Genomic DNA, 12,453 nt, shown 5'->3' with positions numbered 1-12,453 from the left:
CATAGTTGTAGGAAGAAAATGTACATGGTTACTCTACTTCTGTTATTCCCTTCTTTGGGCCATTGTGGATTCCACTATGTCTGTTAATTGTATTTTATAAATGACATAAATGTACATGGAACATTACAACAGGGAAAATATGACAAAAGTAATACTACAGAGCATAATCCTTGCCTCAGGAGGTTCTATCCGAAGGCCTGAATATATTCATTGTACTTAGGGAGGGAGTAGTATGGAGATGTTATCTGCGCTTGGCTTAACATGAGATTTGGGGTTCTTACAAATGGGAAAGGAGCTGAGAAAAGAACTGAGCCTCTCCAGGGACAAGACATCTGGGGCTGAGCATCACCCATGAGGTTCTGATGCTCTGAAAAACCTTCTGCAAGGTGGATAGGAAGGACTTAAGCTCCTCATTCTAGCTAATGGAAAATGTTTGAGGGGTTGTTTCAGGTAAACAAAACAAAGATCTGAAAGTATTTACATTTAATTTCATTCAAAATGATAATTTAAAAAGCAAACCCCAAAGCGTACTCGGCAATTCGCACAGCCTTGTTTAACGCTTCTCAGGTGCGGCACAGTTACTCTCACAGGATCAGGCCCTGAGGGGATGCCAAGAAGAGAAATGCTTGAAAGCAACATATGGAAATTGAACATGAAGTAAAAGCTTGAGTGGAGATAGGTGGGTTCAGGAGCTGTCTTCAGGAGAGGGAGCCAAGGCTATGCAGTGGGAAGTGTGTAGAAACTGAAAGGTACTCAGCGGCAGTCATGTTATCGTAATCCGTGCAGTCATTTCCTCTTGACGAGTGTATGTAGCACATCACAGAGCTGGGCCTGTTGTCAGGGGAAGGCTAAGGCAATGCACACATGCGTGTGTCATGGACAGCAACGATGCAAGGGGTATGGGGCACTTATGAGGAGAAGCCACTGAGCAGAAGGCTACAAAAGATGGAAATGCATTCAAGAAGGGCTGTTATTTTTGTAATAAAACTTACCAGTTGTTCATAATTAAAAATATGTCTCCCCAAGGTCACTTGAATTTTTTTTGCCAGGATCACAAAGCTGTTCTAATCAACACTGGTGTTAGAGCTTGAATTAAATGTGTGCTGGCATCTGCCAGAGTAAGTATCTTTGTTTCCTCCTCCCACGCCTTATAGAAAACTTGGTTCATCAGGAAGGAGTTAAGTTCTGGAAGGCTCCAAGCACTACAGAAGAGATTTGGGGCACAGTGAAACTTCTCCTGCAAGCTCTTGGTATCCCACAGAAAGCCAGTATCTGTCTGATCCCCATTTCCACAGACCTTGTGCTGGTAAACAACACCCTAACTTGCTGATGTGCCTGTGTGTCAGTGAGGTTTGAGCTCTGTCAGTCAGCCACAGGGACATGGAAGTGACAGGAGCTTTATCTGTGTGGAAATGATCTACTAAGGAAGGACAGACCACACTTTGGCTCCCGAGGACCAAAAAGTGCTTTGAGTTTTGAATCTTTGAGCTCTTGCTTTTCCCCCCAAATTTAAATATTTTCCAAGAAGGCTGCCATACTCATGTCTCTTCCCATTTAAATTTATATATGGTATTGCTTATGGCAAACAGTCCATACAATTCTACAAATCTTTAAACGTTGATCTCCCCCCTCCCAAAATTTCAACTGTACTTGCAGTACTTTTTTGTCCAAAAACATCTCAACTGTATGAGGACTGCTGTACAAATTTAAAATTTCACCTTGCATTATTCAATTTTTCTTAACCAGAATTTATTATCTGACATCCTCCTCAGCCCCAAGCATTTGTTGTGACACAGGAGGAGGTATGATTAACTCAAGCATCATGGGCTTGTTCAAACCTTTTTGCTTTCCTGCAGGTGAGAGTTAAGTATGGTCCCTATCGGGTTACATCTCCTGGCAGCCTTTCTGCCTGTTGCCTTACTCTCTGGGGGCTGGTGGATGGCTGTGGAGTGTAGTGTCACTCACCTACGTGCTTGTTCTTCAGTGGCAAGCATTTAAAACCTGGAGAGGCTGTCATGGGCCTCCTTGGTTAAAGGGACAGTTGAGTCACCACCACATCTGGGCTGCAGTTTCTTGACATTTTCCTGGGCATTGATTGCTTGTTGCTTATTGGAGAGAAACTGAGAGAGGCCACTTCATTGTTTGTATCCAGGATGTTTTTTGCAAGTAAATTGCCAGGATAGGCAATTGTCTCTTTATCCAAGTCCAAGGGATATCTGAGTCCAAGACAGCTGATGACATTATATTGGGCATTCATTTTAGAACTGCTGAGCCCACAGAAATCAATAGTTTTCCATTATCAGGTCCGGCTGGGTCACTAGTCTGTCAATGAGCTGTTACAATCACTGTACAAGGGTGAACCTGGCCAGTCAATTGCTGCTGACAAGAGGAAAACACGCTGACAGCCACTGGAACAAGCCAGAACACAGATTTGCACTTCAGTTTACCATCTGAGGAGACTGGGAGCAAGGCCTTTTCCAAGATGTAGGGCATGCACTGTGGGAGATGAAGCCCCCTCTCTCCCTCCCTCCCATACATCAGACAGGCCTTCCCTGTCCAGGGAATTAAGGTTTGTTTCTGTATTCCCAAACACCAGAGAACTCACTAACTGGAGATGAAGGAACCACCTTCTTTGGCAGTCAAAAAGAGATGTGCTAAAAGGGAAGGCTTCTGCTGGCAAGGCCAGAGGACCGGTCTTGTGTCTGCAGTGGCCATCACTGAGGGATGTGGGCTCAGGGACTTCTTGTCTGTGGCAAGTGCCTGTGCTAGATTAGGCAGGAATGCAGATGACAGGGTTAACTCCAATTCTTGTCTGTGTTTTAGCACTGACTTCCTATCAAATTTGAGAGCGGAGAAAAAATAAATATTTAGAAATTATCCCAATATTATGATTTTTAATTTTCAACTTTATTAACTTCTTTCAAGTGTTAAATCCTGACCGTTTTATTTATGCCTCCGGTCGTCTGTTTGATTCTTGCAGAAGTCAATATTCACTTGTGCTCCATCATCAAACAAAAAACTGGTAATCAACTTTATCACTGGAAGCCAACTAGCTGGGTTTTAAAAAATACACTACCCAAAAGAAAGATCATTTTCTTTAAATGAGAGGAGAGGGAAGTCTTTTTAACAGAGAAGAGCAAACCTTCCTTTATTGGTAATTAGAAGCACCAGTCTTATATGACTTGCAGCATTTGGTAGCTCGAGCCGCGTCAGATCTCTTACAGCATTAATTAAAAAGAATTTATGTTTTTTTAATAAAATGCTTCATGTTTTAGCCCTTTTCTTCCTCCTTCCAAATGTGATTACGGGGGCTGAAGGGAATTCAGGTTAATATGTTGACACACTTAACAATGCGGGGTCATGTAGCACAATCCGCTCGGCTGGTTCGGCGCGGCGCGGCCCCTGACAGGTCCCATCAGCCGCTGCCCTAAAGGCAGAGGCGAGGGGAGGATTTTAATTACTGCGCTGTGCGCGAGTTTGCCAGCATTAAATTGAGACATAATTAAGCCCCCGAATTTTAATAATTGTCCTAGCTAATTGGGCAGACAAGTACGCTCTGCAGCGTGGCGTGATTAGATAATTAGTGTTTCCAAATGACAAAATTGGGCTCTTGATTGAGGATTCCAGATGCGGGGGCGGGGGGGAAAAGCAGGCGGCTCCCTGCTCGAGCAGAGCCGAGCCGAGCCAGGGGAGGCGACCGGGCCAGGTGAGCTGGGCTGTGCCTGGGCGGGGATCCCGGCGGGGAGCTGTGAGCGGGACAGGAGCACCCGCGGGCGCGGCGCGGAGCCGCGGTGTCTGCGGGCCGGGCGCCTGATGCGCGTGTCCCCCGTGACGCGGCGTGAAGCGATTGACCTGGCGGCGCTGATTGATCGCCTCCGCCCGAGGACGGCGCGGCAGGAGCGGCCACGGGAAGGACAAGCAAGGCCCGCGGGACGGACCCGCCTCGGCGGCGGCGGCGACACCGACACGGCGGGGCTGCGGCGTCCCCGCCCGCGGCCGCCAGGGGGCGCCGCTCCCGCGCGGCGGAGACGGCTCCGCGCCCGCTCCGCGTCCCGGCAGGGCCGCGGCTCCGTGAGTACCGCTCCCCCTGCCCCGCCCGCCCCGCTGCCCCGGCAGGGCCGCGGCTCCGTAAGTACCGCTCCCCATGCCCCGCCGCCGGCACCGCGTGCCGCCGCCCGCCCCGCCCCGCCCGGGCCGGGCCCTTCCCTGCGGCCGCTGAGCCGGTGCGGAGCGCTGACCCTGCCGCTCGGCGCCGAGGCGGGGATCACCGCCCCGCCAGGCTCCCCATGCCCCCACAACCCGCTGGGGAACCTTGCTAAGGAGAAAAATAGATAGATTGTTTCCTTATACCTATCAAATCTATCTATATATATGTCTCTGTTGAGCTAGACGAGGGACTCGGATGGCCGCGGACACCTCCCCGGCAGCCACGGCGCTGGAGCCGCGGTGACACAGAGCCGGCGATGCTCGCAGGTGCCACCCTGCTGCTACCGTTATCTGCGGACTGCAGTCCCCGCGTGGAAATAAAAAAATTCCCATAAAAACGATTTTAATTTTAATTATACAACCGAGTTCATTAATATATTTTTATATATATATTAAAAAAAAAAAAAAGGCTGTACGCGCAGAGGGCGCTGGGGTAAATCCGTAGCGAAGTGCCGAGTGGCGGTGCCGAGGCCCCGCACCGTCCCGCCCCGGCCGCGCAGGTTGGGGGGCACCACGGGCCTCCCTCCCTGCGGCGGGCAGCGCTCCCGCCGCGCCGGGGAGCCTCGCCAGCTGCCGCACCCCCGGGGAAAGGGGAATCCCCCACGCAGGCTCTAGACCCTGCCGGACAGGGACTTGCTTTTGTTTGTCATTATTCTCATTATTTTCTCTGCGAAGAAGCAGGCGGTTTCACGCGGCGATATAAAGTTGGATCGCCAATAACCGGAAGTTAAAATGCAAACGCTTCACTAGGAAGCGGTTCACGCAGCTGGTGCAAAATCACTTTTATTTTTTATCTGCGGCAAGGAAAAACAGTTTTATGATTTTTTTTCCTGTGAGATAGCACTGTCATCAAAATACAGATGCTTTTCCTACATCAATGATTTTTCACTACAGCCTAAGGGCCTCTTGGCTTTAAAGCTCTGGTTATTTTTGCTAATATATCAAGAATTTAACTCCTAACTATTTCATAAATCAACTCCAGATGCACTGTATAGTATTTATATACTTATTTTCAGACGTACGTTCTGGCTCAGTAGATTGCCAACTCACCATTTCAATGCTTCAAAGCGATGATGCTGGGAATTGTCAGCTCTGAAGACAAGGTTAGCTCACAGGAGCAGGATGTACTGTGTGAAATGCTGATTTGTGAAAGTGTTACAATCCATATATCTTGCAGGTCGAATTGCATGCATTATATGATCAGAAATATACAGAGGATTGATCTGCCAGTGCTTATTTTAAAGCAGAATTCATGTTGTCTCCAAAGGTGAGGGTGCTAGTGATGTACCAGGGCAGAAGCTAGAAGGTGCATCTTTCAACCCACCCCAGCCTGGAGAAGCTGTGGCAAAGCACTCCTGTAGCCTGATAACAAACCCCCGTGGCCTAACTCTCACCCCAGCATTGCTGGGAGCAGTAAGCACCCTGCCCTGTCCAGGATGAAAAATATCTCCTGTGAGCCAAATAGATGCCCTACTCATTTTAAAAAATCTTTTCTCACTTTGATGGGCTCCTGACCAGCAGATGACACATCCTCAGGCCTATGAGCTGCCGAGGGTGTTGCTTTCCCATAAACAGTTGCTCTCTGAGAAGCCTCAGTAGCCTCTGCACCCAAGGGGAGTCTGGGGGGCTCTGGCAGGCTCCATTTTGCCATCCTCCTGCCAGCCTGTGGGTAGTCTTTCCTATTGTAGGCAGGCCTGTGGTGCTCATATGAAGGTGACACCCAGCTCCAAGTTTGCAGTTAATCAAGTCTACTGGGTGAAGTTGAACAATTTAATCAATGCGTGATGAAGCCTTGGATATATCTGAGCTGTATCACATTATCTTCAAATCTAAAGCAATCGTCAGAGATTAGATGGGGGGAACAAACGACATAGTGGTAGTTCCTGCCCTGATCCTGCGAGAAATGCTGTGCAGTCACATCACAGTACAGCGGTGTGAGCACAACAGCCTGTACTGTGTGTGGTCATTGCACGGCCAAGGCCGTGGTAAGTCTCCTATTCCCGGGACGCTGTCATGCTGTTTAGTAACCAGATTACAGCTTGGGTACGCATTACTTAGCAACCCTTGCCAGGAATGCTTTTCGTCTGCCTGGTGAGAAGGCTGGGACTCTTCCTTCAGGGGCACTATCAGATAAGTGTCCTGTCGCTTGTGCGCAGAGTTTTTGTGATACGGTGGCAGGGCGATGGGAGCTGAAGGCCACTTAGATGTGGCACCGAATGGCACTGTGTGACTTGGCCCTGTTTCTTGCAGAAAACACACTCCACCCATGTTTCATGCCCTGCCCAGCCTGCTGCTTCATCTCCAGGTGCAGAGGAAGGGGGTTGTTTTTGGCTAAGGTGCTACTGTCTTGGGACCTGGTTATTTTATAAAGTTTCTTTCCAGTTCCAAGTTAGTACAACGATTTTGATGAGCTGACGTACAGAAAATGGTATCCCTGTCCTGTCTGATGTCTTCTTGGTCAAGTCCAGTCTGTGTTTATTGCTTCTCAAATGGTAGCTGGATTTGCTGGGTTTACAGACCTTCCCTGGGGTGACAGCGCTGATTGTCCATGCAGGAATGGACAAATAGAGTTGAAAGTTGAAGTTATTTACTTTGTGAATAGTATAATAATTTTTTTTCTGAGTACCAGTTTGATTAAATAGTTTGGTTTGGGGTTTTGGTTTTGTTTTTTTTGTTTTTTTTTTTTTTTAATGAGTATAATGGTGCTGAAAATGTAAAAAGTAAATAATTAGATTTATAAAATAGGGCATTTATTTATTTATAGTGGTCTAATTGAAGGTGTTCCCCTTGTTAGTAGAATAAATCTTCTTATTGTACAGGCAGCTGTAGAAGTAAGAAAGTACTTTAAACTAGTAGAAGATTTTTCACAACTGCTCTCTTTATGAAGCGCCGTCTGGCTTTTCCGCTGGTCTGACACGACTGCAAACCTGGCTCGATCGGGACTCTCCATGTCCACCTGCGCTGGAAGGCACATCCGGACGGCCGGAGGCGTTGCCGGCTGCCGGCGGTGATGGCAGAGCCCCGCTTGCGCGGCAGCTCCAGGCCTTGCCAGGGCACGTCAATATTTCTTGTCCCTCTCTTTCGGGGTGTCTTCCCAGTGTGGGGAACCCCCAAGGCCGGCCAAACCCTCCTGCGGGCGAGGAGCGCACCCCGCGCCGGCGGTGCGGGGCGCCGGACTCAGCGCCACCGGGAGCTGCTGAAGTGAGAACTTGAAAGGAGTCGTCGGTGGCGAGAAGAGGCGGACAAAGCAAGCGCCGGACTACCGAACGCGGCGCTCTGCCGGCGAGTTTTAAGGCGCTTCAAGTCTGAAGGAGAAGTGACAGGGCAATCATCTCCCCGGCTTGGCTGCGGATGGGAGGGTGGAATCTTGCTAACAGCTCGCTTATCTGTATATTTAATTGCGACCTGGCTGCATGTTCCTGTTGAGGAAGGATGCAGATCACAAGCGAATCTATAAAAACGCAGTTGACAAGCCAGGGAAAGGGATAACTGACAGATGAAACGACAGTCAGCGCGGAGCTAACTGGCAAACGCATCGGTACAAAGTCAGGTACCTTCTGAGAGGAGTAGTAGTTTGTTTTATTCCGGTTCTCCAGAGTTTTATCTACTGTCGGTGTGATGGGGTAGAGAGGAGCTAATGTGCCCTGTTTAGGATACAAACATGCAGATTAGATCAGGCTTCAGACACCGTGTTTCACTCAAGACTTAGAACAGTTAGAGGAATAAACCAGACTTCCCCCACCTAGGAAAACATGGAATTTTCTTTTAATGATTTAAAGGTGATTTACACTTGTTTAAACACAACCCTTTCACATACGGATATAGGGAGCTATCGGGAGTTGATGGGGTCGGGAGCTGGGGCCCGGAGCTCGCCGCCACCGTTGTGCGAGGCTGGGGCGCTGGGAATACCAGCCCAGCTCCCGTTTTCTTCACTTTTGTGTTACTTTAAGTTTTCAATGAGGCTAGTGTAATTACGAGGCGTTTAACTTTTTGCCAGGCTCTTTCATTATGGCTTTGCATTTGCACCTCGCTTTTAAGGGAAGTAATAACATTCACAGTCAGGGGCAAATCCTGTTAATGAACAAATTAAAGTTCAAACAGTTATTCAAGTTCACAGCCCCACTCGCTGCTCCTTTAATAAGAGTTATACATGTTACTTTCTCTCGGGATCACTCCCCCTTTTATTACTTTTTAAGCTTTTCATAAGCACTAGCGAGCTATACGGGCAGCTCCCAGCCTCTAAAGAGCCCACAAATCCTGAAGGGAGCCCTAATCCGACCTTAATTTGGCAACTTTTGTAAAAGACATAAAAGCTCGGGTGCCACCCTTGTGCGCTCAGATTATAATGTCAGGGGACAAGCCGGGGGAAGGCTCCCTCTATCCCGCACCCACCTATTTGAGTTGGCTCCCTCCCTTCCGGAGCTGTTCAAAAAGCCTCCTTTAGTCCCTCACGGGTACCAGAGGAGAAGTAAGGAAGTCTGATTGATATCCTGGGAATTTCCACCCCCTCTCACCATAGCTCTACTTGGCTGCGCTGGGCGCGGGCTGCCGGGGCGACCGGTCCTCCCAGCACGTCCGGCACCGCTGCCCTTAGGCCGGAGCCCGTTGCCTGCCTTCAAGAGTTAGCAACGTGGGGTTGAAAAAAACCAAAACAACCCCCCCGCAAATATAAATCCTTGCGCTCTTCCTCTCTTCCCGCCCCTCTTCTTTTTCTCCAAACCTTGCGCGATTAGAGTGTCTGCGCTCACCTCGGCATTTGCATAACATGAATCTAAATTCCCCTTGTCAGGGGCTGCCCGAGCCCAGGGGAGCCGCGGGTCCCGGTGGGACCGGGCGGGGAGCGGGGCGGCCCCCCCGCAGAGCCGGGCTCTGGGCTGGGGGGCGGCAGGCAGAGTCCAACAAAGCCCGGGGAGTTTGACACTGGTTCACGGCAGCGCCAGTGCAAAAGCGCCGTCTATGTACAAATAAAGGAGATCACACTCCCCATTATCTACCTCCTGGCGAGTGTTTGATTTGTGACATCAAAAGCTTATCAAGCCAAGCTCACAAAAAAAAAAAAAAAAAAAAAAAAAAAAAAAAAAAAAAGGGAAAAAAGCACCTCTTCATGGAGGGAGTTCGCTGCGGTTTGGGTTGGGTGATGTGGGGAAGGAGGAGGGGACCGGTACTAACAAAACGCCGCCGGTGCCAGGGAGACGATTTCTGCCCCGCCCGTGTCCCCGCGGGCCGAGCAGCGGGGCTGGTGCGGGACCGGCCGCGGGTTCGGGGCGCTGCCGCGGGCGCGCAGAGCAGCGGGCGGGCGGGCTGGCCCCGGCGGAGGGCTGGAGGGAGGCCCTGATTCCTCGCAGCCATCCACACAGAAGTGGTTTGATATAATCACCATGACAACTGCCGCCTATAAGCATACAAATAATAGAGATGAAATAGACAAAAGATTAGCATGCCATGAAAAGTACAATAAGTTTCTTATTTAGCATTTAGATAACTGTCTTTCCTTCGGAGCAGGCTTCAAAGTTGAACCCAGTTTAGACCAAGAGGATTAATTCTTTCTCCCGCATGCTTCATTGAATCTCTCATTACCAAACTTTGTCTGTATTGATGTAAGATTTGATTGAAGATTAGAGCATTTAGCAAATCTTGCTTTTCTGCATGTATCAGGCCTTTTCAAGCGCAGACCGTGCTGCCCAGTGGTCAATACCCTTACTTTTATCCAGTGTCTGCTTCATTTAAACTTAATCAACTCCCTCAATGAACTGGAACAGGGAAACGTCCCTGAGGTAAGAATGTTGTGCTGTTCTTAGATAATTCTTTGCTCCCTCTCCCAGTCCGCTGGCGTTAAACCTAAAATTGCTCTCTGATGAACTTAATCAATATGATAATGACAATTGGGGCTGAATGGCTCGGCCTGGGCTCGGCACGGAAAAGGTAGATGGCTGTGCCCACAGCCTAAAAGCAACTTCTCCTTTCTCGCCTCTTCTTTTGTGTGCACTGCTCCCACCTTTCTTTCTCTCTCTCCCCCTCTTCCCCCCTCTCCGTGACACCGACCGCTGCTCACGCTGGAGAATGATGCTTCTTTGTGCGGCAGGAGGACTCGTATGTCACCGCCCGGAGGAGCGGAGCGGAGCGATTGGCCGGGTGAATTATCTGCCTTGTTGCAGTGAATTATTTGCACTGTTTCCTTTCCCAGTCAACAAGTTTCTGAGGTATAGCGCAGATCAATCAAAGCTGACAGAGCGCATGTGAAGCTTTTACTGTGTAAATCTGGACCTCTTGTCCCGGCTTCGTTGGCACTGGCATCTGTATATCATTTTTATACTGCTACCAGTAGAGCAATTTCAAAAGTATTTGCAAGGAAAATGGATGTCCCCATCTGTTCCTGGAATCATAAATGTGCCACTTTCGGAGGGTTTTCACTGGTAATCATATCTTTAATGATGAACAAACTTGTGATATATACCTTTCCATAAAATGGGGTTTTCTTCACTTTATTGTGATTGGCTGGGATAAATAGCTTTTCCATATGTTAGGAAGATAAAACATAAGATTACCAGACCTCGTTTGTTTGATCATAAACAAAAGAAACAATTCACTCCAAACACTCCTTAAACAGAAACAACTGCAGAATTAAATTGTATTAACAAGCTATCGATGGGTCATGAGGCAAGCAACTGTCTCCGTGGAAAAGACAGCTGGTTTAAAATACGAGTAGTCGGTCCTTCTCACTATTCGGGTGACCTTAATGCAGACGTGGATTTTAAATACTCGATGCTAATTTTAATTTTGTTTTTCTTAAAATTATCTTGTCTTTATCTCCATATTTTTTTCTCCAGCTTGACTTTGAATTTCCTTAAGTGCCAGAACGAGAATGCCGTGCTGGGTAGTGCATTGCCGTGTGCTATATTTAGAAAGCAGCTGGAAGAGAAAATGTCCTCAGGAATCCGGACTGTTTTGTTGTAAATGTCCCTCCAGTCCCAGCACTGTAAACGTAAACGCTCGTTCTACAGACGTGTCAGCTCTTGGCGCTACCTGGGAGAGCTGGGTAAGGATGGGTTCGGGGAGCCACCGCTGACTCCATCGCACTGCCCAGCAGCCTTGGCGGTGTCCTACGGCGATGAGAGGTGCCATGGCCAGGGCTGCACGGCGGCGTGGCTGCCTGCGCACCCTCGCGGTGGGGGACAGAAGTGCCTGGGTTTCTCCCTGCCAGAGGCACATCCTCTCCGCCCGAGGGAACCGGCAGGTTGCATGCACCCATTTCTCCATGCAGAGCGCCTCAGCCTCGAGGTTCGCTGCCCGGTGCCCCGAAAGGGACACTCCACTTGCGTTTCGGTGGGGCAGCACTCTCCGCCCGCCACCGCCGCGGGCCGGGCAGTCCGCGCCCGCGGGCGCCGGAGCGCAGCGGCGGGTCAGGTGGCACTGACAGTCCTCCTCCTCCCTGGAAATTCAGCAGCATCAGCACCCCCAGACCCACCGCCCGCCCCCTGCGTGGAGTGAAGGTTGGTGCTAAACGGGGTCTCGTGCGCTGAGGCTTGGCCCTCCGGGAATGGGGACAGACCGTGCCGGAGGGACATCCCGCCTGGCTGTTACTCAGGGTGGAAGCCCCAACGGCCTCGGAACAGCCCCGGGGTGCTCTCTCCTCCGCGCCTTGGAGACCCCACGCCCAAAGCAGGTTCCCCCGTCCCGTGTAATGCTCCCCCACAACCTCGCTGCCCCTTCCTCTGGGCCGGTGCCCCTCGGTGGGCACGGAGAGCCCGGGGCAGCGCTAAGTGGGTGGTTCCCAGCTGAGAGTACAGCCAGCGGCTGCTTCCAAGGGGGCGGCTTCCCACCCACACTCGCCTGCCCCACACTGGGCTTTCGCGGCAGTGGGGATGAGTCCGTATCAGCGTGCGGAAAGTGGGCAAGTTAACGTTTCTTAAGGCCAGAAGAGACCATTAAATCATCTATCTGACCTCTCGTGTTACAGGGCCGTATAATTCCATCCAGTCCTAAGGCATTAAGCCAAATAATTTGAGTAAAATGTGCCTTCCAGAAAGTCCTATGGTCCCGAGGATTTCAAGAAATGGAGATTTTGCTGTTGTCCTGGAGAGTGTGCTGTGGTAGTCAACCCTTGGTTAAGGGATGAGCCTCATTTCCATGAAACGTTGACCTTGTTTAAATTACTCCCCAATGCCAGGCTTATATTTTGGAGCCTACTAGTACCGTTGTTGCAACTGTGGCCACCTCGGCTTTCCCCTTCCTTTCGCACAGGTGTCA

General features: G+C 49.9%; 2 long non-coding RNA genes across 2 annotated transcripts in view; both read left to right on the top strand.

The window, feature by feature from the left end:
* The first annotated feature begins 4,892 nt into the window (after positions 1 to 4,892).
* LOC113972939 lies at positions 4,893 to 9,289 on the top strand. The gene is made up of 2 exons (XR_003536080.1): positions 4,893 to 5,658; positions 6,457 to 9,289. It is a non-coding gene; the product is annotated as an uncharacterized LOC113972939 (long non-coding RNA).
* A 227-nt stretch (positions 9,290 to 9,516) lies between these two features.
* Positions 9,517 to 12,453, top strand: part of LOC113972943 — an 8,382-nt gene continuing 5,445 nt past the window's right edge. Inside the window, exons 1-3 of the long non-coding RNA XR_003536082.1 lie at positions 9,517 to 10,338; positions 11,034 to 11,242; positions 12,448 to 12,453. The exon at positions 12,448 to 12,453 is cut by the window's right edge and continues 259 nt beyond it. This is a non-coding gene — a long non-coding RNA (uncharacterized LOC113972943). The remainder of the gene's footprint in view (positions 10,339 to 11,033; positions 11,243 to 12,447) is intronic.

Source organism: Neopelma chrysocephalum, unplaced genomic scaffold, assembly GCF_003984885.1.
Source record: "Neopelma chrysocephalum unplaced genomic scaffold, ASM398488v2 Primary Assembly neopelma1_97, whole genome shotgun sequence".
NCBI classification, from domain to species: domain Eukaryota; kingdom Metazoa; phylum Chordata; class Aves; order Passeriformes; family Pipridae; genus Neopelma; species Neopelma chrysocephalum.
The sequence above is the reverse complement of the archived record's forward strand: the minus strand, read 5'-3'. Positions and strand labels throughout refer to the sequence as shown.